General features: G+C 49.9%; 1 pseudogene; it reads right to left on the reverse strand.

Annotated features, from left to right (window-relative positions):
- Positions 1 to 9,472: 9,472 nt before the first annotated feature.
- LOC132588803 (methanethiol oxidase-like) overlaps positions 9,473 to 27,755 on the reverse strand; it is a 32,734-nt pseudogene continuing 14,451 nt past the window's right edge.

A 27,755-nucleotide genomic window follows, 5' to 3' on the forward strand; every position in this document is an offset into this window, starting at 1 on the left:
GAACCGCATCTGCCACATTGACGCCCACTCACCCAGCCTCAAGAGATCCCTTTGGAGTTCCTCACAATCCTCTCTGGTTCTCACCACCCTGAACAATTTAGTGTCATCCGCAAACTTGGCCACTTCACTGCTCACTCCGAACTCTAAATCATTTATGAACAAGTTAAAAAGCATGGGACCCAGTACCGAGCCCTGCGGCACCCCACTGCTTACCGTCCTCCACTGCGAAGACTGCCCATTTATACTCACTCTCTGCTTCCTATTACTCAGCCAGTTTTTGATCCACAAGAGGACCTGTCCTTTTACTCCATGATTCTCAAGCTTTCTAAGGAGCCTTTGATGAGGAACTTTATCAAAAGCTTTCTGGAAGTCAAGGTAAACAACATCTATCGGGTCTCCTTTGTCCACATGTTTGTTCACCCCCTCAAAGAAATGCAACAGGTTAGTGAGGCAAGATCTTCCCTTGCAGAACCCATGCTGAGTCTTCCTCAATAACCCGTGTTCATCAATGTGCCTACTCATTCTGTCCTTGATAATGGTTTCTACCAACTTTCCCGGTATTGAAGTCAGACTGACTGGCCTGTAGTTTCCCGGATCTCCTCTGGAACCTTTTTTAAAGATGGGGGTGACATTTGCTACCTTCCAGTCCTCAGGAATGGAGGCAGATTTCAATGAAAGATTACAGATTTTTGTTAGAAGATCCACAAGTTCAACTTTGAGTTCCTTCAGAACTCTCGGATGTATGCCATCTGGACCCGGTGACTTATTAGTTTTTAATTTGTCTATCAGTTGTAGGACCTCCTCATTTGTCACCTCAATCTGACTCAGGTCTTTCAACACCCCTTCCAAAATTAGTGGTTCTGGGGCGGGCAAAAAGTTCTCGTCTTCTACAGTGAAGACGGAGGCAAAAAATTCATTTAGCTTTTCAGCCATTTCCCTATCCTCCTTCAGTAATCCTTTTACCCCATGGTCATCCAAGGGCCCCACTGCCTCCCTGGCTGGTTTCCTACTTCTAATATATTTGAAGAAAGTTTTATTGTTGGTCTTTATGTTTTTTGCAATATGCTCCTCATAGTCCCTTTTTGCCTGCCTGATCACAGTCTTGCATTTGATTTGCCACAGCCTGTGTTCCCTTTTACTAATCTCACTTGGACTGGTTTTCCACCGCTTAAAGGAGTCCTTCTTACCTTTTACAGCTTCCATTACTTTGTTTGTTAACCACGCAGGCCTTTTCTTATGCCTGTTTGTGCCTTTCCTAACTTGTGGTATGTATTTTATCTGAGCTTCTAGGATTATAGTTTTAAATAGCGTCCAAGCTTTCTCAAGGGTTTTGACCATATGTACCTTTCCTTTCAGTTTCTTCCTCACATGCCTCCTCATCTCAGTGTATTTACCCCTTTTAAAGTTAAACGTGGTTGTGGTGGTCTTTTTGGACAACTCCCTATTTATACAAACGGTGAAATCAATAACATTATGGTCACTGCTCCCAAGCGGCGCAATCACTTTTACATCTCTCACCAAGTCTTGGGCATTACTTAGGACCAAATCCAGGATCGCCCCACCCCTGGTAGGTTCTGAGACCATCTGCTCCATAGCACAGTCATTGAGAGCATCAAGAAACTCAATCTCTTTCTCTCGACCAGAACACATATTGACCCAATCAATCTGCGGGTAGTTAAAATCACCTATTATGACACAGTTTTTACGTTTAGCCGCTATCTTTAAGCCTTCCATCATATTATAATCGTCCTCTCTCTTTTGATTTGGTGGGCGATAACAAACTCCCATAGTTAAATTTCCTTTTGGGCCCTCTATTTCAACCCAAAGCATTTCTAAAAGTGAATCTAATTCTCTGATCTCAGCCTTACTGGACCGTATATCCTCTCTGACATACAGAGCCACCCCACCTCCAACCCTTCCCTCCCTATCCTTCCGATATAGCTTATATCCAGGAATCACCGTGTCCCACTGATTCTCCTCATTCCACCAAGTTTCTGAAATTCCCACAATGTCTATGTTTTCTCCCAGCACTAAACATTCCAATTCACCAATTTTACTTTGAACACTTCTAGCATTTGCATACAAACATCTATAATTTCCCAGGCGAGCTAGGCCCGCCACCTTCCTCCTGCCGCCTCGAGACACTGGCAGACAGTCCATATTGTTTGTCACCTTCACAGTGGACAACTCCGGTCCGTTACCCGGTAGAAAAATAGCAGCTAACCCTTCATCTCTTTGAGACGAGTCCTCCCGAACCAGAGACATTTCATCTCCTGTCGGCTTTCCCCCAAGATTTAGTTTAAAAACTGCTCTGCCACCTTTTTGATTTTAAGCGCCAGCAGCCTGGTTCCATCCGGGGACAAGTGGAGACCGTCTCTTTTGTACAGCTCCCGCTTGTTCCAGAAAGCATCCCAGTGCCTAACAAACTTAAACCCTTCCTCCTTACACCATCGTCTCATCCACACATTGAGACTTCTAATTTGTGCCTGTCTCTCCTGCCCTGCACGTGGAACAGGTAGCACTTCCGAGAAGGCTACCTTGGAGGTCCTGGCCTTAATTCTCCCGCCTAGCAGCCTAAATTTTTCCTCCAGGACCTCACGACTGCATTTCCCCACATCGTTGGTGCCAACATGCACCACGACCACAGGCTCCTCCCCAGCACTGTCTATCAGTCTATCTACTACACGCGTAATGTCCGCTACCTTCGCACCAGGCAGGCAAGTCACCATACGGTCAGTACGCGGTTTCGCCACCCGGCTGTCTACTTGCCTAATGATCGAATCACCAACTACCAATACCCCCCCTCTCCCCCTGCTCAGGGATGGTTCCTTGGCGCGAGAGGATTCCCGCTCACCGACCGAAGAAGAGGTCCCTTCTGAGGGCGCATTCCCCTTATCCTCAGCACGGTGCCCTGTTCCCTCTCGACCCTCACGCTCTCTGGCAGCAACGGGGCTGCTACGTTCAGAGCGGGGCTCATCTAATACGCCCCCGAGAGTCTTCCCCAAGTGCCTAACTGACCGTCTCTGCTTCTCCAGGGCAGTCACCTCGGCCTCAAGGGTACGAACTCGTTCCCTGAGGACCAGGAGCTCCTTGCATCGAGCACACACCCAAGACTTCTGTCCTTTGGGCAGATAGTCATACATGTGACACTCAGTGCAAAACACTGGAAAGCCCCCAACCCCCTGCTGGCATTCTATCTTCATTGTATATATATATATATATATTAAAATATACAGTCCTCTTTAAATGCTGTTTAAGTGGCTCCCCTTCTGGCGGGTCAACTTACCTAAACTTACCTTATTGGGAACTTACCTTATTTGGAGAACAAGGAAGCCAGGGATCTGGGTTCCTGCTCCTTAGAGAGCCCCTAGGCGAAGAGCCACAGGCCAAGAGCCCTTTAGCTCTCGCCCTTCGGCTCGCGCCAAAGGCTCGCGCCTTTGGCAAGGCGCAGCTTAAAATGCAAAGAGGTGGAGCAGGGCACTCCTCAGCAATCACTCTCAATCAGCAGCAATCACTCTCAATCTCTTTCACCCTTAAGGCAGTCAACCAAACAAAGAGCAGTCAACCAAACAAAGAGCAGTTCCCCAGCTATCACACCTTAGAATTTTAGGCAGCCCCACAAACCTTAGAATGTAGTCCTTCAAAACTCAGAAATTCTCAGCAATTTCTCCAGCTGTCTCAGCTATCAGAGCTGCTCTGCTCTGCTCCTCCCAGACCTCTGTGAGATGTGCTCAGCCTTTGGCAAGGCGCAGCTTAAAATGCAAAGAGGTGGAGCAGGGCACTCCTCAGCAATCACTCTCAATCAGCAGCAATCACTCTCAATCTCTTTCACCCTTAAGGCAGTCAACCAAACAAAGAGCAGTCAACCAAACAAAGAGCAGTTCCCCAGCTATCACACCTTAGAATTTTAGGCAGCCCCACAAACCTTAGAATGTAGTCCTTCAAAACTCAGAAATTCTCAGCAATTTCTCCAGCTGTCTCAGCTATCAGAGCTGCTCTGCTCTGCTCCTCCCAGACCTCTGTGAGATGTGCTCAGCCTTTGGCAAGGCGCAGCTTAAAATGCAAAGAGGTGGAGCAGGGCACTCCTCAGCAATCACTCTCAATCAGCAGCAATCACTCTCAATCTCTTTCACCCTTAAGGCAGTCAACCAAACAAAGAGCAGTCAACCAAACAAAGAGCAGTTCCCCAGCTATCACACCTTAGAATTTTAGGCAGCCCCACAAACCTTAGAATGTAGTCCTTCAAAACTCAGAAATTCTCAGCAATTTCTCCAGCTGTCTCAGCTATCAGAGCTGCTCTGCTCTGCTCCTCCCAGACCTCTGTGAGATGTGCTCAGCCTTTGGCAAGGCGCAGCTTAAAATGCCAAAGAGTCTCAGAGCGGCTCACAACCTCCTTTACCTTCCTCCCCCACAACAGACACCCTGTGAGGTAGATGAAGATATTGGATTTATATCCTGCCCTCCACTCCGAAGAGTCGCAGAGCGGCTCACAATTTCCTTTACCTTCCTCCCCCACAACAAACACCCTGTGAGGTGGGTGGGGCTGGAGAGGGCTCTCACTACAGCTGCCCTTTCAAGGACAACCTCTGCCAGAGCTATGGCGGACCCAAGGCCGTGCTAGCAGGTGCAAGTGGAGGAGTGGGGAATCAAACCCAGTTCTCCCAGATAAGAGTCCACGCACTTAACCATTACACCAAACTGGCTCTCCTAGATGGCCCTCTGACAGCAATGAAGATCCTGTGAATTTAGGGGGAGGTCTTTGTGAGTTCCTGCCTTGTGCAGGGGACTGGACTAGATGACCCTGGAGGTCCCTTCCATCTCTAGGATTCTATGACTGTTAAGAGCGGTTCCTCAGTGGAACAGGCTTCCTCCTCAGGAGGTGGTGGGCTCTCCTTCCTTGGAGGTTTTTCAACAGAGGCTAGATGGCCATCTGACAGCAATGAGGATCCTGTGAATTTAGGGGGAGGTCTTTGTGAGTTCCTGCCTTGTGCAGGGGGCTGGACTAGATGACCCTGGAGGTCCCTTCCATCTCTAGGATTCTATGACTGTTAAGAGCGGTTCCTCAGTGGAACAGGCTTCCTCCTCAGGAGGTGGTGGGCTCTCCTTCCTTGGAGGTTTTTCAACAGAGGCTAGATGGCCATCTGACAGCAATGAGGATCCTGTGAATTTAGGGGGAGGTCTTTGTGAGTTCCTGCCTCATGCAGGGGGCTGGACTAGATGACCCTGGAGGTCCCTTCCATCTCTAGGATTCTATGACTGTTAAGAGCGGTTCCTCAGTGGAACAGGCTTCCTCCTCGGGAGGTGGTGGGCTCTCCTTCCTTGGAGGTTTTTAATCAGAGGCTAGATGGTCATCTGGCAGCAATGAGGATCCTGTGAACTTAGGGGGAGGTCTTTGTGAGTTTCCTGCATTGTGCAGGGTGTTCGACTAGATGACCCTGGAGGTCCCTTCCAACTCTAGGATTCTATGATTTTTCCACAGGCTTCCTTGGGAGGTGGTGGGCTCTCCTTCCTTGGGAGGGTTTTCAACAGAGGCTTCTATGAATCGGTCTCCATAGGGAATAATGGAGCACCCAGCAGACATTCCTCCCCCACTCACTTTCTGATGAGCCTGAAGTGGGCGTTGGGCTCTAAACTGGGCGATCCCCTGCCCCCACCTGGAGATTGGCAACCCTAACCGGGGGGGGTGCTCCTAAGTTCAGCCCACCACCGTCCTCGGATGGATTGGATTGGATGGGACAGGGTGTTCCTCTTCGGCTGGCAGCAGCCCTTCACCCACTCACTCAGCTCCCCAGAGAAGACTGAATTCCCGCCCCCCGTGTCGGAGTCCAGCCCCAACAATATAATGGTGTGAAGAAGAAAGGTAGACAGGAGACATTTTAAGATTCCAAAGCATGCTCGAGTACAGCTGCACAGGGAATGATCCCTCAGCCTCTCCAGCACCTCCTTTTATTTCCTCATACACGTCATACTCCTTAACCAATAAGGCGTCGAGTACAATCTGCTCAACAAGGAGCACATGCATTCTGTACTTCTAGTTACATAGTATCCAATTATATCAACTGCCAAACCTTACACATAACTTCCCACACCCCGCAACAGGGCCTTATATACTCTCTCATGGCCCCGCCCCCCCAGGATGGTGATTGGGCTTTCCTTTCCCTCCAATCTCACCCCAGTCCAATCACAGGGCTCAGAGGTTGCCTGGGAAACGCAGGCCTCTACAAACTTTATAGGAGGCCTGAGAGGCCTTCTGGAGGGCTGTAGGCCTCATTGAGTCTTTCACCTTTCGGGTTGTCTAAATCTCCAGTTGGGGGCAGGAGATTCCCTGGTTTGGAGGCCCTCTCCCCCTTCAGGGTTAGCAGAAAGCGGGAGGGGGGGCACTCCATTATTCCCTATGGAGACTGGTTCCCAAAGGGTATAGAGGAGAATCAATCTGTGGGTATCAATCTGGGGGTCCTGTTTTTTGAGGTAGAGGCACCAGATTTGCAGCATAGGTGCATTTCCTCAAAAGCCCCCCTCCCTCCAAGTTTCAAAAAGATTGGACCAGGGGGTCCAATTCTATGAGCTCCCAAAGAAGGTGCTCCTATCCTTCATAATTCTAAACGGAGGGGAGGCGTTTAAAAGGAACACGGTTCCTTGAAACGTGAGGGCCAGAACTTCCTTTGGAGTTCAGTTGTGCTGGCCACACCCTTGCTCCTGGCTCCACCCCCAAAGTCTCCTGGCTCCACCTCCAAAGTCCCCAGATATTTCCTGAGTTCTGATATTCATGTCCTGCAGCTCTCAAACATCTTACATTTATTCTATGTGGCTCTTACATTAAGCAAGTTTGCATGGTAGGACAGACCACAGTCCCTAATAATTTTCCCAAGTTTACCTTGCGAATCATTTATTAGAGTGTGACTCTATTGCCTGCATAGAAAAAGCCATCTGGAATAATTCAGCTTTACAGTTTGCAGACCTCCCAAATGCCCTATTGTTAACTGCTGTACGCTTCCTAGCAGAACAGACTTTGAGTCCAGTGGCACTTTTAAGATCAACAGTTTTATTCAGGGTAACCCAGCTTGTTACTCCTGTTTATCTGTTAAAACAGGTTTGGACGATCTCCTGAAGTTTATAGAATCATAGAAGTGGCCGCAGAGCCCATCTAGTCCAACCCCCTACTCAATGCAGGGTCAGCCTAGAGCAGGGGAGGCCAAACTGCGGCTCAGGAGCCCCCACGCGGCTCTTTCACACACATCGTGTGGCTCTTGAAGCCCCCATCATTGACTGGCTCGGAGAAGGCATTTGTCTATAGAAACCACTTCTCCAAGACAAACCAGTTGGCAGCTTGGACAGTGCTTTCAAAGTGAAAGTTGCTTTCTTTCACCCTCCCCCTATTTGTTGGCCTTCCTTGGGGCTCTCAAACATCTGACGTTTATTCTGTGTGGCTCTTATCTTAAGCCAGTTTGGCCACCCCTGGCCTAGAGCATCCCTGACCTGTTTGTCCAGCCGCTGCTTGAAGATTGCCAGCGAGGGGGAACGCCCCGCCTCCCTTGGGAGCTGATTCCACCACTGAACGACTCTTCCTGGAAAAAAACTTGTTCCTAATATCCAGCTCTGTACCTTCCCATCCTTAATTTAAACCCATGATTATGAGTCCTCTTCTCCGCTGCCAGCAAAAACAGCTCCCTGCCCTCCTCTAAGGGACAGCCCTTCGGAGACTTCAAGAGAGCCATCCTGTCCCTTCTGCCCCCTCCAGGCTGAACCTTCCCAAGTCCCTCAGCCTTTCCTCCCAAGGCTTCTTGGTCTCCAGGCCCCTGATCCTCCTTGTCGCTCTCCTCTGCTTGCTCCATTGTGTCCACAATTGGGGTTGCTAATCCCCAGGTGGGCAAAACCAGAAGCCACAGTGTACTGATTAGTAGCACCTGAAATAAACCACTGGGTTACTTATATATTGCAAAGACTTGCTCCACGGATATTTCGTAGAGCCAGTTTGGTGTAGTGGTTAATTGTGCGGACTCTTATCTGGGAGAACCAGGTTTGATTCCCCACTCTTCCACTTACACCTGCTGGCATGGCCTTGGGTCAGCCATAACTCTGGCAGAGGTTGTCCTTGAAAGGGCAGCTGCTGGGAGAGCCCTCTCCAGCCCCACCCACCTCACAGGGTGTCTGTTGTGGGGGAGGAAGGTAAAGGAGATTGTGAGCCGCTCTGAGACTCTTCGGAGTGGAGGGCGGGATATAAATCCAATATCTTCTTCATCTTCTTCTTCTTCTGTTCACGCGTTCTTCGCCAAAATTCTTACAAAGGTCCATGAATACAGCACCACTCAAAATACAAATTAATTTCCAATTGCTGTCATGGCCCCAAAGTCCACTGTCTGTGTCCTCTCGTCGGTAGACGTGTGCGGCACCAATAAATAACTCTTCTCAAAAACCAGACCTGGTATATCCAACAAAAAATTATTTGGAGGGTGGGTTATATTTCTCCTCTTTGCCAGGCCCCTCTCTACTGCTGCTCTCGATCCTTCAGGCAGTACATTTGTGTAAAGTGCGGATACAGCCATAGTTCCTTTATCAAAGGAAGGGTGGGCTTTCCTAAAACGAGAGCTCTTGCAAGTTCAAGCCATCACTGTTCCGACGAGAAGGAAACGTGAAAGGGGATTCGCATAAAGCCAACGTGGGTGAGCAGAGAACTCTGAGATGTGCTAAAGGAAAAAATGGAAATCTTCAAGAAACAGAGGCAGGGACTTACCTCAAAAGAAGAGTATCTGCGGTTGCTAGACACTTTTATACATAAGAAGACATCACAGATTTTCGTAATTCTGAATGAAATATCTTTATTGCACCTTAGTAATTTGGTCATGAGCTTTATTGCTTTTGTTGATGGACACCCTTCAAGTGGGGCCCAGAGGTCTCCCAGAATTGCAAATTCTCTCCACGCTACGGAGATCAGTTCCCCTGGAGGAAACAGCAGCATGAGTGGACAGACTCTATGGTATACCATGAAGTCTAGGAGGAATAGAAGTCCTAGAGCGACGTCACAGCTCTGCTGAGCCTCCTCCCCTCTCCAATCCCCGCACTCCCTAGGCTCCACCCCCAAATCTCCAGGAATTTCACAGCCCACAGTTGGCAAACCCTATAAAGTTTGTATGTCACAAGCAGGCCTTTTTTTGTAGAAAAAGCCCAGCAGGAACTCATCTGCGTATTAGGCCACACCCCCTGACAGCACCATTGTTTCACGCAAGCTTAGCCCAGCAGGAACTCATCTGCATATTAGGCCACACCCCCTGACATCACCACTGTTTCACACAGGCTTAGCCCAGCAGGAACTCATCTGCATATTAAGCCACACCCCCTGATGCCAAGCCAGCCAGAACTGCATTCCTGCTCAATAAAAAAACCCCGGTCACAAGTCAGCACAAATGTACATTTTAAACAACAAACCGATGAGTCGAGAAGAACCCCCAAGCCGCTGAGCACATGCCTTCTCCGGAGCACTCTCCCAAAGCTAGCGTTGGACTAGGCCCACATACTCCCCAACTACTCCCAGATATCCGAGGTGCAGTCTCCCCCGGGGTAATGCATCTCATGAGCCCGGGCAGGCCCGCAGGGATCCTTCCCGAAATCGACCAGGAAGTCTTCGTTCACGCACAGACCTCCATGTTCCGTGTCCACGTCAATCTGGAGCATGACGGAGCCTTCCCTGAAGAAGGAAAGAAACAGAGACCGGGTGAACAAGCGGTGAATGAAGAGGGGAGAGGGCTGGCCACAAGAAGAGAAGATGACTGCAGATTTATACCCTGCTCTTCTCTCGGAATCAGATACTCAGAGCGGCTCACAATCTCTTATATCTTCTCCCCCCACAACAGACACCCTGTGAGATAGGTGGGGCTGAGAGGGCTCTGACAGAAGCTGCCCTTTCAAGGACAACTCCTGCAAAAGATATGGCTGACCCAAGGCCATTCCAGCAGCTGCAAGTGGAGGAGTGGGGAACCAAACCCGGTTCTCCCAGATAAGAGTCCATGCACTTAACCACTATGGCTGACCCAAGGCCATTCCAGCAGCTGCAAATGGAGGAGTGGGGAATCGAACCTGGTTCTCCCAGATAACAGTCCACACACTTAACCACTATGCCAAACCGGGGAAAGGTTTCGTACCTAACCAAATCGGGGTAATACCCCTTATCCCAAGGAGTGTACAGACTGTTGGTGCAGTAAAGCCTCTTGCCGTCCAAGCTGAGCTGAAGCATGTAGGGTCCCCCGTAGACTTTTCTTGCCTAAAAGGCATGGGAGACAGGAGGGAGTGTGAACAGATGCAGATGGCAAAAAGTTGGAAAGGCAGTGTGGCACGAGTTCAGCTCTTAGGGCCTAAGAACATAAGAGAAGCCCTGTTGGATCAGGCCAATGGCCCATCCAGTCCAACACTCTAAGTCACGTAAGAATATAAGAGAAGCCATGTTGAATCGGGCCAATGGCCCATCCAGTCCAACACTCTGTGTCACACAAGAACTTAAGAGAAGCCCTGTTGGATCAGGCCATGGCCCATCCAGTCCAACACTCTGTGTCACAGAAGAACATAAGAGAAGCCATGTTGGATCAGGCCATGGCCCATCCAGTCCAATACTCTGTGTCTCATAAGAACATAAGAGAAGCCATGTTGGATCAGGCCAGTGGCCCCTCCAGTCCAACACTCTGTGTCACAGAAGAACATAAGAGAAGCCCTGTTGGATCAGGCCATGGCCCATCCAGTCCAACACTCTGTGTCACACAGTGGCCATAAAAACCAAGTTCCATCAGGAGGTCCACCAGTGGGGCTAGAAGCCCTCACCCTGTTGCCCCTCCCAAGCACCAAGAATACAGAGCATCCCTGCCCCAGACAGAGTTCCAACAATACACTGTGGCTAAGAGCCACTGATGGGCCTCAGCTCCAGGCCTTGAATTCAACAGGGGGTTATAGGAGTACAGCTCCTGAACGTTTCTGAAGGGAGCAAGAGAAAGGGAGTAGGAAGCAGATGACAGCCAGTTGCTCAAGGGCCTCATAGGAGCCCTCCGGGGGCCTGATTCAGCCCCTGGGCCACAAAAGAACATAAGAGAAGCCACGTTGGATCAAGCCAATGGCCCATGCAGTCCAACACTCTGTGTCACACAGTGGTAAAAAAAAACCCCCAAGTGCCATCAGGAGGCTCACAAGTGGGTCTAGAAGCCCTCCCACTGCCTCCACGCAAGCACCAAGAATACAGAGCATAACTGCCCCAGACAGTTCCAATAATATACTGTGGCTAAGAGCCGCATATGGATCTCTGCTCCATATGTTGATTCAGTCCCCTCTTGAAGCTGGCTATGCTTGTGGCCGCCACCACCTCCTGTGGCAGTGAATTCCACATGTTAATCCCCCTTTGGGTGAAGGAGGACTTCCTTTTATCCGTTTTAACCTGTCTGCTCAGCAATTTCATTGAATGCCCACGAGTTCTTGTATTGTGAGAAAGGGAGAAGAGGACTTCTTTCTCTACTTTCTCCATCCCATGCATTATCTCGTAAACCTCTATCATGTCACTCCGCAGTCGACGTTTCTCCAAGCTAAAGAGCCCCAAGCGTTTTAACCTTTCTTCCTAGGGAAAGGAACTGTACATAGTACTCCGAAGGAGGCCTGTTGAAATTGCTGGTACTGTGACGTTCGGGTGATGCAGCCAACACCAGCAACTGAGTTGGGAGGGGCTTCTCGGGGAAACAGTGCGGATTCTGGGGCCCAAGCCGGTTTAGGATACAAACAGCCCATCAAGGAGGAAGCCCTGATCTGGATAGCCTAGACTGGCCCAATCTTATCAGGTCTTGGAAGCTAAACTGGGTCAGTTTTGGCTGGTACTTGGATGGGAGGCCTCTAAGGAATGCCAAGCTCATGGCGCAGAGACAGACAATGGGAAACTGCCTCTGAATGTCTCTTGTCTTCAAAACCCTCTGCGGTCGCCAAAGATCAGCTTTGACTTAAGGGCAAAACCAAAAAGAGGAGATGCGACTTCTGAGGCGAGAGTTCTTGCCCAGGATCTAAGATCACAGAGAGAGGCCATCTTGACTGTCCCAGCGACAAAAGTAGCTCTAGTGGTGGGTCAAGGAGACGGGGCCTTTTTGGTGGCAGCCCCACGATTCTGGATGTTATGTATGAAAGTTAGTATGTTATCGACAAGCCATCCTCTTCTTCATTTGAGGCAGCTGAGGCCTGGCATGTTAAGAATGACGATGGGGTGGGGTGGGGGAGTATTGCCTGCCCAATCTCGAGTTGCCAGCCTCCAGGTGGTGCCTGGAGTCTTCCCAAAGATCTCTACAGAGACCAGTTCTCTTGGAGACGGCTGCTTATCGTGCTGAGGTCCCTCCCCTCCCCACACCCCACTCCCCTCAGTCTTCACCCCCAAATCTCCAGGAATTTCCCAAACCAGAGTCGGTAACCTTACCACCCAGCCAGTGTTTCCCTCTAAGCTGAGTTAGCCATGAGCCAGCTCACAGCTTCTTACCCTCCAGCTCACACATTTTGGTCTTCCCTCAGGAAGGATGACCCCAGAGCACACGGATTGACGCAGTCGCTCGCAACTTTGATCCCAGGAGCTCACAAAGGAGAATTTTTGCTCACAGGACTCTGCAGCTTAGAGGGAACGCTGCACCCAGCCTCCACTCTCCCCCTCCGTTTGCGATTTACTCACTTGGATCATGAAAGGATCAGGTTGGCAGCTCAGCTCCGGATCTTCAAGGACCGTGACCACCCCGTCTTTTTGGATGCTGCCGCCCACAAACACCTGTGTGCACACAAAGATCCCCCCCACCACCCCAAAAGAGAAAAGATCAGTCTGATGGAAGAACCAGTGGGTGAGGGGGGCTGTTTGTAAAATGTGATAATCCGATGCAGAACAGCATATTAATAGTATCTCAGCACTGGTCCTCTGTAATAGATAAAATTGAACACATTGTAAATTGTTCTGTTCCCCGCACTCCAGAATCTATATTATTGAATTTCTGGCCCCAACAAAACTTTACGCCATTGAAAGCTGAATTAATTTCATTATTACTCTTAGCAGGGAAAATAGTAAAAGCAAAAAGCTGTAAATTAGTTAAAGTCCCAACTGTGACTACTTGGTTTAATAAAATGTGGGACATGGTTATACAAGATAAAATAACTACTTATTCAGTTATAATCCCAAATTAGTGGACAATTTTGTTGAAAGATGGTTTGTGTTTTTTAATTATGAAAATGGCAATGCTTCAAAAGAATGCCTTATGGCTACAAAATATTTAGACTTTGTTTTGTACTGATCCTATAAGATTACCTGTAGATCCAAAGAAGCAAAAAAGACTTTGTAACTGTGTTGTATTGTATTGTGTTGTTGCTGAAGTTTTATATTAATAAAAAAATTAAGTTTTAAAACAATGGTTATCCCGGCACTTTGATTCAAGCAGTAAGAAGGTGGTTAAAGGACTGAAATCTTCTGCATTCTCATATTTTCTGCATTCTCTTTTTTTTTCCCACTGATGTGTCCCTGTTCCTTCAGGGTTTTCTCTTTTCCATATGTGCTTTGCTCCATCTAGTGGCTGATTCACTATTAAGTGTGTGGCTGCTGGGTCAGCTATAACCCTCGCAGGAGTTGTCCTTGAAAGGGCAGCTTCTGTCAGAGCTCTCTCAGATCCACCTACCTCACAGGGTGTCTGTTGCAGGGGAGGAAGGTAAAAGGAGAAGAAGAAGAAGATATTGGATTTATACTCCACCCACCACTCTGAATTTCAGAGTCTCAGAGCGGCTCACAATCTCCTTTCCCTTCCTCCCCCACAACAGACACCCTGTGAGGTGGGTGGGGCTGGAGAGGGCTCTCACAGCAGCTGCACTTTCAAGGACAACCTCTGCCAGAACTATGGCTGACCCAAGGCCATTCCAGCAGGTGCAAGTGGAGGAGTGGGGAATCAAACCCGGTTCTCCCAGATAAGAGTCTCCACACTTAACCACTACACCAAACTGGAGATTGTGAGCCGCTCTGAGATTCAGAGTAAAGCGTGGGATATAAATCCAATTTCCTCCTCCTTCTCCAAAACCTTTAACCCGAAACACAGCTTATATCCAGAATATGTGAGCCTATTTAGTGGGTTCCTCATATGGATGCGTTGTCTCTATGTTGCCGAAAACTTTGTTAGGACTTTAATTATTGTAACTCTATCACACACTGGAGAGATTATTCAAGAGGACTGCTTTGGCTGTTACTTACTAATAAATGCCATTGTACCTTCTTAGTCTTTTGCGATCACAGTTTAGTTCATTGAGCTTGACACAGTGAATCACAACCATCCGTCTGTCAAAGTCAGTCTTGTCTACTCAGAAGGGCAGCAGCTCTCCAGGGTCTCAGGCGGAGGTCTTTCCCATCCCCACCTGCCTGGTCCTTTAGCTGGAACTGCCAGGGACCGGACCTTCTACATGCCAGGTGGATGCTCTGCGACTGAGCCCTGGGTCTCCCCTTCTTGATGTTACTTTATCCCAGGGCAGGGTGGCCAAACTTGCTTAACGTACATAACATAAGAGAAGCCCTGTTGGATCAGGCCAGTGGCCCATCCAGTCCAACACTCTGTGTCACAGAAGAACATAAGAGGAGCCCTGTTGGATCAGGCCAATAGCCCATCCATTCCAACATTCTGTGTCTCATAAGAACATAAGAGAAGCCATGCTGGATCAGGCCAATGGCCCATCCAGTCCAACATTCTGTGTCACAGAAGAACATAAGAGAAGCCATGTTGGATCAGGCCAATAGCCCATCCATTCCAACATTCTGTGTCTCATAAGAACATAAGAGGAGCCCTGTTGGATCAGGCCAATAGCCCATCCATTCCAACATTCTGTGTCACAGAAGAACATAAGAGAAGCCATGTTGGATCAGGCCAATGGCCCATCCAGTCGAACACTCTGTGTCACATAAGAACATAAGAGGAGCCCTGTTGGATCAGGCCAATGGCCCATCCATTCCAACATTCTGTGTCACAGAAGAACATAAGAGAAGCCATGTTGGATCAGGCCAGTGGCCCATCCAGTCCAACACTCTGTGTCACAGAAGAACATAAGAGAAGCCATGTTGGATCAGGCCAGTGGCCCATCCAGTCCAACACTCTGTGTCACATAAGAACATAAGAGAAGCAATGTTGGATCAGGCCAGTGGTCCATCCAGTCCAACACTCTGTGTCACATAAGAACATAAGAGAAGCCATGCTGGATCAGACCAGTGGCCCATCCAGCACAACACTCTGTGTCACATAAGAACATAAGAGAAGCCATTTTGAATCAGACCAATGGCCCATCCAGTCCAACACTGTCACAAAGTGACCAAAAAAACCATCAGGAGGTCTACCAGTGGGGTAGAATCCCTTCCACTTTGCCCTCCACCCAAGCACCAAGAATACAGAGCATCACTGCGCCGGACTGAGAGTTCCAACAATACGCTGTGGCTAAGGGCCACTGATGGACCTTTGCTCCATATGCTTATCCAGTCCCCTCTTGAAGCTGTCTATGTTTGTAGGAAGAGCCACATAGGACAAATCTCAGATGTTTGAGAGCCACAAGACAGGAAGGAAGGAAGGAAGGAAGGAAGGAAGGAAGGAAGGAAGGAAGGAAGGAAGGAAGGAAGGAAGGAAGGAAGGAAGGAAGGCAAATACTCGTGGGAGAGAGAGGTGGAAATAAAGCAACTTTAAATGCATTCCCCAAAATGCCAGCTGCCTCGGTTGGAGAAGTGATTCAAAGTGAGAAATGCCTTCTCCAAGCCAGCCGATGGGGTGGGGTGGGGGCTTCAAGAGTCACACAATATGTGTGAAAGAGCCACATGTGGCTTCCGAGCCACAGTTTGGCCACCCCTGCCCCAGAGGATTTTAATTCAGACGCACAACTCCATCTGCCTGGCTGCCTCTCCCACCCGAGAGAGAAGGACCCTTGAAGGAAGACGCTTACCTGGCTGACCAGCCTGGGGCAGAAAGGGTTCCTGATGTCATATTGACGGATGTCGCCGTGGATGTAGTTGCTGACGTACATGAACCGATCGTCCAAGGAAATGACCAAGCCACCGCAGAAGGCTGGAGGAAGAGAGGAAGGTGGGGATATTTATGTCTCTTCCTTAATTCTAACCGCTAGCAGCTTTTTCAAGGGCAGGTATCGAACCCCCACCTCATGATGGGTTTTGTAGTCAATTGGCTGAAGGAGAGCACTTGGCTGAGTTTCTTTTTGAAAACGAGTGCTCTGATATTTAAATGCTTGAATCTTTCCTACTTAAATACATGACCAAGAAACAGCTGCACTGATTCTGTGTCTCTGAGCACCCTGGCTCAGTGAAAGATGGGGGGCTGCCCTCTAAGGATCAGTCGGGGGCAATACTCCCACTAAGTCAGGGAGTCTTGTGAGCAAAAATTCTACCTTGTGAGCTACAGTCAAGTTGGAGTCGAGTAGCACCTTTAAGAACAACAGAGTTTTATTCAGAATGTAAGCTTTCGTATACATGCCCACTTCTTCAGATGAGGGGATGGGGTACAGTGAGCAGAACTTACATACATTATAATGCTATAGCAAAGAGGTCCCCAACCTTTTTGGCCCCAGGGTCTGGTTTTGTGGGAGACAATTTCTCCAAGGACCGGGGTGGTGGTGGTGGTCAATGGTTTCAGGATGATACAACTGGGCACTTTATATCTGTGAGAACCGGGTTTCATTCCCCACTCCTCCACTTGCAGCTGCTGGAATGGCCTTGGGTCAGCCAGAGCTCTCTTATCTGGGAGAACCGGGTTTCATTCCCCACTCCTCCATTTGCAGCTGCTGGGATGGCCTTGGTTCAGCCAGAGCTCTCTTATCTGGGAGAACCGGGTTTCATTCCCCACTCCTCCACTTGCAGCTGCTGGAATGGCCTTGGGTCAGCCAGAGCTCTCTTATCTGGGAGAACCGGGTTTCATTCCCCACTCCTCCATTTGCAGCTGCTGGAATGGCCTTGGTTCAGCCAGAGCTCTCTTATCTGTGAGAACCGGGTTTCATTCCCCACTCCTCCATTTGCAGCTGCTGGGATGGCCTTGGTTCAGCCAGAGCTCTCTTATCTGGGAGAACCGGGTTTCATTCCCCACTCCTCCATTTGCAGCTGCTGGAATGGCCTTGGGTCAGCCAGAGCTCTCTTATCTGTGAGAACCGGGTTTCATTCCCCACTCCTCCACTTGCAGCTGCTGGGATGGCCTTGGGTCAGCCAGAGCTCTCTTATCTGGGAGAACCGGGTTTCATTCCCCACTCCTCCATTTGCAGCTGCTGGAATGGCCTTGGTTCAGCCAGAGCTATCGCAAGAGATGTCCTTGAAAGGGCAGCTGCTGTGAGAGCCCTCTCCAGCCCCACCCACCTCACAGGGTGTCTGTTGTGGGGGAGGAAGGTAAAGGAGATTGTGAGCCGCTCTGAGACTCTTCGGAGTGGAGGGCGGGATATAAATCCAATATCATCTTCATCTTCTTCTTCTTCTTCACCCACCTCACGGGAGGGTCTGTTGGCGGGGAGGGAAAGGAGATTGTGAGCCGCTCTGAGACTCTGAAATTTGAAGTGGAGGGCAGGATATAAATCCAATGACTTATTATTATTATTACTACATTGTAATATATAATAAAATGATTATACAACTCACGGCCTGGGGCTGGTCCACGGACTGGGGGTTGGAGACCCCTGCTATAGCACTATCACAACTATCAATTATCTTCAAAAGCCAGTCAAAAGCTCACAGGTGCCATGGTGGGGGAGACGGTGGCCCAAAAGGGACGAAAATAGGGAAATTGTACCAACGTGGGCAGGAGGTTCAAAAGGCACGCTTCACATCCATGAAACGTGCACATGTAGAGAGCCAGTTTGGTGTCGTGGTTAAGTGCGCAGACTCTTAGCTGGGAGAACCGGGTTTGATTCCCCACTCCTCCACTTGAACCTGCTGGAACGGCCTTGGGTCAGCCATTGCTCTCATATGAGTTGTCCTTGAGCCAGTATGGTGTAGTGGGTTAAGTGTGCGGACTCTTTTCTGGGAGAAACGGGTTTGATTCCCCACTCCTCCACTTGCACCTGCTGGAATGGCCTTGGGTCAGCCAGACCTCTGGCAGAGGTTGTCCTTGAAAGGGCAGTTGCTGTGAGAGCTCTCTCAGCCCCACCCACCTCACAGGGTGTCTGTTGTGGGGGAGGAAGGGAAAGGAGATTGTGAGCCGCTCTGAGACTCTGATTTGGAGAGAAAGGTGGGGTGTAAATCTGGAAAGTGGACAACTGGAGGAGAACATCACAGGGAGAGTCCAAAAAGCAGCACTTGAGTTGGGAGATCAAAACGGTGCTGCTGCGGATGCAACCAACCACTCCCTCCTGGTGTGCACTGCAAAGAGACCAAGTCTCTGCTCTTCCAGTGGGGGGCGCAGTTGTCTGTATCCTCCACGGAGCTAACCAAAAGGACCGGCTAAAACCAACTGCAGTTTGCAAAGAACAGGGATGGAGGAAAGTATACAGAACAGTCCCAAACTGCGTCCTTTTGACCAACCTGGCATTTCAGGTAATAGCCATCCTGACACTTTCTTGTTCGGAATCTGGATCACTTTGTCTGCCGTCCAGCTTCCATCCTGCGGAAGAAATGCACATCATCTATTTATTCATGTTTTTAATGGTCCGCCTTTCTCACAGGGACACAAGGCAAGTTACACAGAGGGAGTCAGTACAAAGGACAAAATGGGACAAGCAATAATCAATGCATTGGGATTTTACTGGTGCCAGCCAGAAGAAGGCCCTTCCTGGTCCCCTGCTGCGTAACACCCTGCCACAAATTTTGTTCGTCTTGAAGGTGCTACTGGTCTCTGGGACTTTCATAGAATCATAGAGTTGGAAGGGACCTCCAGGGTCATCTAGTCCAACCCCCTGCACAATGCAGGAAACCCACAAACACCTCCCCCTAAATTCACAGGAACTTCATTGCTGTCAGATGGCCATTTAGCCTCTGTTGAAAAACCTCCAAGGAAGGAGAGCCCCCCACCTCCCAAGGAGGAAGCCTGTTCCACTGAGGAATTGTTCTAACTGTCACGAAGTTCTTCCTAATGTTGAGCCGGAAACTCTTTTGGTTTAATTCCAACCCGTTGGTTCTGGTCCTGCCTTCCGGGGCCACAGAAAACAATTCCACCCCATCCTCTCTACGACAGCCCGTCAAGGACTTGAAGATGGTGATCACATCACCTCTCAGCCGCCTCCTCTCCCTTTCTACTGTTACAGATAAACTAGCCCAGTGACCCATCTTGATCCTACCCACAATCAGCTCAGCACAGCAGCGCAAAGTTCCTAATCATTTTTCCAAGCGACTCTGTAAAACCAAGATGTACTGTGCAGCCTTATTACCTGGGCATGTTTAGCTTGGAGAGGAGGCAGCTGAGAGGTGATAGGATCACCATTCTTCAAGTAATTGAAAGGCTGTCATCTAGAGGAGGGCGTGGAACTGTTTTCTGTGGCCTCAAGTGGCAGGACCGGAACTAACAGATTGAAATTAAATCAAAAGAGTTTCCGGCTCAACATTAGGAAGAACTTTGTGACTGTTAGAGCGGTTCCTCAGTGGAACAGGCTTCCTCGGGAGGTGGTGGGCTCTCTTTCTTTGGAGGTTTTTCAACAGAGGCTAGATGGCCATTTGTATCTGTCAGTCAGTGGACTTCCAGGTTGGTATCTGCGTACATGTTTTGTACATTTTGTCTAGTTATCTATGTATGTGCATAAAGAAGTATCAGTTGTTTGCTGGATTTCATGTTGTACCGTGTATTGAATGAATTTTTGGAATAGTGTGACCAGTGCAGCTTGAATGGTACAAGCACAGTTTTCTCTTCGTCTTCTACTTTCCGTGGCTTTTCCCCTTTTTGTTTTTGCTAATCCCCAGGTGGGGGCAGGGGACCCCCCACTTTGGAGGCCCTCCCTCCGCTTCAGGGTCACCAGAAAGCAGCGTGGGGAGTGGGGAGGGAAATGTCTTCTGGGCACTCCATTATACTCTGTGAAGACTGATTCCCATAGGGTATAATGGAGAATAGATCTATGGGTATCTGGGGCTCTGGGGGGGGCTGTTTTTTGAGGTAGAGGCACCAACTTTTCGGCATAGCATCTGGTACCTCTCCTGAAAATACTCCCCAAGTTTCAAAAAGATTGGACCAGGGGGTCCAATTCTATGAACTCTAAAAGAAGGTGCCCCTATCCTTCATTACTTCCAAATGGAGGGAAGGCATATAAAAGGCATGCGGTCCCTCCCTTTCAATGTGACGGCCAGAACCCCCTTCAGAATTCAATCATGCTTGTCACAGCCTTGCTCCTGGCTCCACCCACAAAGTCTCCAGATATTTCTTCAGTCAGAAATCCACCCTCCTTGAGCCAGTCCTGCCAACCAGGGCTGGCGCGTGGCAGTAGGCGGGGTAGGCCAAGGGCACTACCCCACCTGGGGGCACCATCAGATGCCACCTTACTCCCCTGCCCCATCCCCAGCCGGAAGGTGCCGCTCGGCCGCTGCACTGTTCGTAGGGTTGTCAAGTCTTCTTCATCCCCTGGCGGGGGACATTTCGTGCTCGCGACGCGCGCAAGATGAATGACGTCACCCGGAAGTGACCTCATCAACATGGTGGTGCTCTAGGCGTCTCCAGGAAAATTCTATGCTTTTCCCGGATGCTCGAGCCATTTGGGAGGTTAAAACTCTATGGTGCAAAAGTACCATGGGGTTTTTAACTTCCCAAATGGTTAGAGCGTCCGACTTGAAAGCAGCCAAGCAGTGCAGGGGGGAAGTCTTCTTCATCTTGTGCGCTGCCCGTCACTCTCTCCCCCCCCCCACTGCCCTGCATGATGCTGTGCGCGTGCAGTATGCGCATGCAAAAAAAAGGAGCTTGTGGTAGGGGAGCGGCGTGGGGGTCTGCCGGGGATGGCAGAACCCCTAGCGCTGGGCCTGCTGGTAACCCTAATCCAGGGGTGGGGAACCTTCTTTCTGCAAAGGGCCATTTGGATATTTATAGGGTTGCCAAGTCCAATTAAAGAAATATCTGGGGCTTTGGGGGTGGAGCCAGGAGACTTTGGGGGTGGAGCCAGGAGACATTGGGGGCGGAGCCAGGAGCAAGGGTGTAATAAGCAGAATTTAAAGGGACACTTCCCCCCCCGCCGCCACCACCACGAGAAAGGGGGCTCCCCTCACCCTCGCCGCTCCGCTGGCCGTCTAGCTTCGTTGCCGCGGGGAGACGGAGGCGAAAGAACCTCGCGCGCCCTTTTACCGGCTTCCCGCCGGTCGCAAAAGTTCGAAGGGAGAAGAGCCTCGCGGCGGCGGCAGGGAGAGCAAACAATCCTTGTGGAGCAGGATCTCTCTTACCATCAAAATGACCATCAGGCAAGGTTGGGAACGCTCTCCTCTCTCTCCCCCCCCCCTTCCCTTCCTCGCGCTCCAGTCGCTGAGAGGAGGCGGCGCCGGCGGAGGGAGGCGGAAGAGAGCGGCGATTTAGTAGATGGGGCCGGGGAGCGCCTCGCGCCACAGAGGCGAGGCTTGGTGAGGCGAGCGCCTTTTCCTGCGCGGTTTCTCACCGCCCCCCTTTTGCCATAGCCCCATCCATTCAGGCACGGGCTGCTGCTGCCCCTGTAAGGGTCAACTGTCCCTGTGAAGTCTTAGGAGAGGGGAAAGGGGGGCACCCCGGCGCCGTTTCCCCCCCCCGCTTCCGTTTTTTGGGGGAGCGGGGGAAGAGGGTGGAAATCCTGGGGTCCCCCGCCAGAGCGGGAGGCTTGGGAAGCCTAGATATTTATAACATCATTCACTGGCCATAAAAAATTATCAACTTAAAAAACAGTGCTCCACCGAGGGAGAACGATTCAGGCCAGCAAAATTAATGCAAATAATTGTTTTTCTATTTGAAGTCATATGAGGGAGAGCCTAATCTGGCGCACGCACGCACACACACAAACACACACACACACACGCACGCAACTCGCCGCCCTAGGCAAATGCCTAAGTCCAGGACTTTTTTGTAGAAAAAGCCCAGCAGGAGCTCAGTAGCATATTAGACCACATCCCCTAATATTAACATATTAGGCCACACCCTCTGGAGATCATCAAGTGCAAACTGAACTTTGACAGTAACTTTTCCAGGCCCTGCAGCAATTCTGGCCGGCCAGCCAGGCCCCAGGCAGGCTGCCGCACAGTACATCTGGGCCCTGTGATCCCTGCCTGGCCCTGGGGAGGCTGCTGCACAGCGCGGCTGGGCCCCATGATCCTCGCTGGCCAGCCAGGCCCCAGGGAGGCTGCCCCATGGCTCGGTTCGGTCCAGCAATCTCCGAGGGTCACACCAAGTGACCTCGAGGGCCACATACGGCCCTCGGGATGGAGGTTCCCCACCCCTGCCCTAATCGATACCCTCCAAAACCTTCTCTCCTCCACAGCCTCGCTGTGGTCTTTCATGCTGAGGGCCCTCGTGGCTTCCTCAATTGATCCTTCAGGCGAGAAAACCCAGCTGGCCTTTTTTATCAACCGTGCATAAACAGTTGCTGATGTTCACCTCTGTCTTGTAGAAGTGATAGACGGAACTCTGGTGTGCACAGGTTACCATCCCGTGTGCAGCGTCGGGGTTGTGCAGGAACCGAACTTCTAAAGGAACAGAATCCTCCCCTAAATCGATCGACTGGAGAAGGCAGCGGGTGGTCCAGTCCCAGACGTTCAGGCGACGGCCGTAGCGCCCTGAAGGTGCACAGAGAAGAAAACCAAAGCCAGACAGCTGGTGAATGACTATGAATCAGAAGAAGAAGGCTATGATTTATACCCCGCCTTCTCTCCGAATCAGAGTTTCAGAGCAGCTCACAATCTCCTTTACCTTCCCCCCCCACCTCCCCACACACACACAGAACAGACACTCTGTGAGGTAGATGAGGCTGAGAGAGCTGTCAAAGAAGCTGCCCTTTCAAGGACAACTCTGCGAGAGCTATGGCTGACCCAAGGCCATTCCAGCAGGTGCAAGTGGAGGAGTGGGGAATCAAACCCAGTTCTCCCAGATAAGAGTCCGCGCACTTAACCACTACACCAAACTGGCTCTCCCAGAAGCTGCCCTTTCAGTCATACCTCAGGTATGACTGAGGTAACAGGCTTCTGGTCACTGAGAAACAATTCAGGCCACGGTGTCTGCACTGTCCAGAATCCTCCTGAGACACAGCTGACCCTGAACAGCCAATCCTTTGCCAGAGTTTGCTCTATGACCAGTGGCCATGGAAGACCAGGCAGGCATGAAGAAACTGAAGCTTAATCTGGATAAAATGGAAGAAAGATGGCTGCTATGTGGGGGAAAGATCTTGGGGTCATAGTGGCTAGCTCCAGGAAAATGTCGACCCAGCATGCTGCAGCGGTGAAAAAGGCAAACTCTTTTAGGAGTTATTAGGGAAAGGACTGGAAATAAAACGGAGGACAGATTTGATGGAGGACTGTGTACGGTTCGGGTCACTGTATGGAATTGCAGAGTTTGGAGGGGACAGAGGCCATCTAGTCCAACCCCCAGCTCAATGGAAGATAAGCCTAGAGAATCCCTGACAAGTGTTTGTCCAACTCATAGAATCATAGAGTTGGAAGGGACCTCCAGGGTCATCTAGTCCAACCCCTATACAATGCAGAAAACTCACAAGTACCTCCCCCTAAATTCACAGGATCTTCATTGACTCAGATGGCCATCTAACCTCTGTTGAAAAAACCTCCAAGGAAGGAGAGCCCACCACCTCCCAAGGAGGAAGCCTGTTCCACTGAGGAATCGCTCTAACAGTCAGGAAGTTCTTCCTAATGTTGAGCCGGAAACTCTTCTGATTTCATCAACCCATTGGTTCTGGTCCATAATGGTTCAGGCCAATGGCCCCTCCAGTCCAACACTCTGTGTCACATAAGAACATAAGAGAAGCCAAGTTGGGTCAGACCAATGGCCCATCCAGTCCAACACTCTGTGTCACACAGTGGCCAAAACCCAAGTGAATTTCCTGTGTTGTGCAAGTGGTTGACTAGATGACCCTTGAGTTCCCTTCCAGCTCTATATTTCTATATTTACAAATAAATAAATATATAAATATATGCAGTCCCATGTAGTGAGGCCTTACCTTTCCCTATGTCAGCCGGGTTGAATCCGGTGACAAAGAATTTCGGCACCCCCAGTTCGGTGCTCATCATGACGTTGTGCCTTGGCTGCTACCAGAAGTCATGCCCTTGAGGGGCCGCTTGAGTGGGTCTCTCCCAGTTGCCCTTCACTTCAAAGGTCTCCGCGTCCAGAAGGACAAAACCACCTGGCGGAAGAACAAATTCCATGCTCAGAAATCTGCACCCTATCCTGAACTCTGTGTCCAAATGGTGGGGCACCAATGAAATGAAAGGGATCCAATATCAATTTGGTGATTCATCTGTTCATTGAATCACCTTAAATCACCTTAACTCCGCTCTGATCCCCCATGGGGCAGGAGGCAAAGGCAGGTCGTAGCAAACCACCTCTCTGAAGCATCCCAGCCCCACTAGGGGCTGCTAGAAGGCAACCGTAACTACCAGGAGCACACACACACACACACGCTGCCACCACTCTGGAATCAGGGTCCCTTGGGAAGGCCCAGAGTCCCCTCCCAAGCCCTTCTTTTGGCCCAAGAAAATAGGCATGTCGACCAGGCAGAGGAACAAAGAACAACAAAGTGGTTTATTTTAAAGCAGGAAATCAATAAAGGGGAAGTGAACAGATCAGGTGCGTCAAACTATAGCAAGGTGGGTGAAGGGAAATCAACCTGAAGCCGCTAACGTGACAAAATGGAACTGTCCTAGTCTGTTAGGCCCCAGGCCTCGGCCTGTTCATGAAGGAGAGCCCCTGATTAATTAATTAATACTCCTATAATAATGAATTAAGAACATACTGTGCCCCTCCAAGCACCAAAAATACAGAGCATCTCTGCCGCAGACATAAGAACATAAGAGAAGCCATGTTGGATCAGGCCAATAAGAACATAAGAGAAGCCATGTTGGATCAGGCCAACGGCCCATCAAGTCCAACACTCTATGTCACATAAGAACATAAGAGAAGCCATGTTGGATCAGGCCAATGGCCCATCCCGTCCAACACTCTGTGTCACATAAGAACATAAGAGAAGCCATGTTGGATCAGGCAAATGGCCCCTCCAGTCCTACACTCTGTGTCACATAAGAACATAAGAGAAGCCCTGTTGGATCAGGCCAATGGCCCCTCCAGTCCTACACTCTGTGTCACATAAGAACATAAGAGAAGCCCTGTTGGATCAGGCCAATGGCCCCTCCAGTCCTACACTCTGTGTCACATAAGAACATAAGAGAAGCCATGTTGGATCAGGCAAATGGCCCCTCCAGTCCTACACTCTGTGTCACATAAGAACATAAGAGAAGCCCTCTTGGATCAGGCCAAAGGCCCATCAAGTCCAACACTCTGTGTCACATAAGAACATAAGAGAAGCCATGTTGGATCAGGCCAATGGCCCATCAAGTCCAACACTCTGTGTCACATAAGAACATAAGAGAAGCCATGTTGGATCAGGCCAATGTCCCATCCACTCCAACAATCTGTGTCACATAAGAACATAAGAGAAGCCATGTTGGATCAGGCCAGTGGCCCCTCCAGTCCAACACTCTGTGTCACATAAGAACATAAGGGAAGCCATGTGGGATCCGGCCAATGGCCCATCCCGTCCAACACTCTGTGTCACAAAAGAACATAAGAGAAGCCATGTTGGATCAGGCCAGTGGCCCATCCAATCCAACACTCTGTGTCACATAAAGAACATAGGAGAAGCCATGTTGAATCAGGCCAACGGTCCATCCAGTCCAACACTCTGTGTCACACAGTGGCCAATATACACACACACACATATACATACATACATATACAAACGCGTATATATATACTGTGGATGATAGCCACTGGTGGACCTCTGCTCCGTATTTTTATCCAATTGCCTCTTAAACTGGCTATGCTTGCAGCCGCCACCACCTCCTGTGGCAGTGAATTCCACATGTTAATCACCCTTTGTCTGAAGAAGGAATTCCTTTTATCCGTTTTAACTTGGCTGCTCAGTAATTTCATTGAATGCCCACGAGTTCTGGTATTACGAGAAAGGGAGAAAAGGACTTCTTTCTCTACTAGTACTTCTTTCTCTAGAAGAAGATGATGATATTGGATTTATATCCCACCCTCCACTCCGAAGAGTCTCAGAGCGGCTCACAATCTTCTTTCCCTTCCTCCCCCACAACAGACACCCTGTGAGGTGGGTGGGGCTGGAGAGGGCTCTCACAGCAGCTGTCCTTTCAAGGACAACCTCTGCCAGAGCTATGGCTGACCCAAGGCCATTCCAGCAGGTGCAAGTGGAGGAGTGGGGAATCAAACCCGATTCTCCCGGATAGGAGTCTGCGCACTTAACCACTACACCAAACTGGCCCTCTATTAGTACTTCTTTCCGTTAAGGCACTGGCCTAGGCTTCCCAATCCCCAGGTCATAGCGGGAGTTCTTCCACTTTCCCAGGCTCCTTCCCACCCCCAGTCAGCTGGCTAGCGGGGGGGGGGGGAGCCCCACCCCCAGAGGACCATGTGCTTTTGCACCTCCGGATGCTTCAGTCTCCGATTGAAAGGCTTCCTCTTGGGATGGGGTGTCTGGGTTACTTTGAAGAAGTTGGCAGCAACTCATGAGTAGAGAGGCCAATCCCCCGCTTCAGAGTCGCCAGAAATGGGGTGGGCGGGAAGGGAAATGTCTGCTGGGAACTTCATTATTCCCTATGTGGAGATCGATTCTCATAGGGCGGGGGTGGCCAATGGTAGCTCTCCAGATGTGTTTTTTGCCTACAACTCCCATCAGCCCCAGACAGCATGGTCAAAGGCTGGGGCTGATGGGAGTTGTAGGCAAAAAACATCTGGAGAGCTACCGTTGGCCACCCCTGTGACATAGGGTATAATGGGAAATTGATCTGGAGGTATCGGGGGCTCTGGGGGGGCTGTGTTTTCAGGTAGAGGCGCCAAATTTTCAGCATAGCATCTAGTGCCTCTCTCCCTCCCAAGTTTCAAAATGATTGGACCAGGGGGTCCAATTCTATGAGCCCCAAAACAAGGTGCCCCTATCCTTCATTATTTCCTATGGAAGGAACGCATTTAAAAGAAGATAATGATATTGGATTTATATCCCGCCCTCCACTCCAAAGAGTCTTAGAGTGGCTCACAATCTCCTTTCCCTTCCTCCTCTACACCAGACACCCTGTGAAGTGGGTGGGGCTGAGAGGGCTCTCACAGCAGCTGCCCTTTCAAGGACAACCTCTGCCAGAGCTATGGCTGACCCAAGGCCATGCCAGCAGGTGCAAGTGGAGGAGCGGGGAATCAAACCCGGTTCTCCCAGATAAGAGTCCGAACACTTAACCACTACACCAAACTGACTCTCCAGTTTGTGGGTGCTGTGCCTTTAAATGTGATGGCCAGAACTCCCTTTGGAGTTCAATGAAAACAAATCAGCCAGTATCATAATGCCCCTTTATAAATCGATGGTGCGGTCTCATTTGGAATACTGTGTGCAATTCTGGTCACCGCACCTCAGAAAGGATATTATAGCATTGGAAAAAGTCCAGAAAAGGGCAACTAGAATGACTGAAGGTTTGGAACACTTTCCCTATGAAGAAAGGTTAAAACACTTGGGGCTCTTTAGTTTGGAGAAATGTCGACTGTGCGGGTGATGTCATAAAGGTTGACAAGATTATGCATGGGACGGAGAAGGTAGAGAAAGAAGTACTT

This window comes from Heteronotia binoei, chromosome 1 (assembly GCF_032191835.1).
Source record: "Heteronotia binoei isolate CCM8104 ecotype False Entrance Well chromosome 1, APGP_CSIRO_Hbin_v1, whole genome shotgun sequence".
Lineage (NCBI taxonomy): Eukaryota > Metazoa > Chordata > Lepidosauria > Squamata > Gekkonidae > Heteronotia > Heteronotia binoei.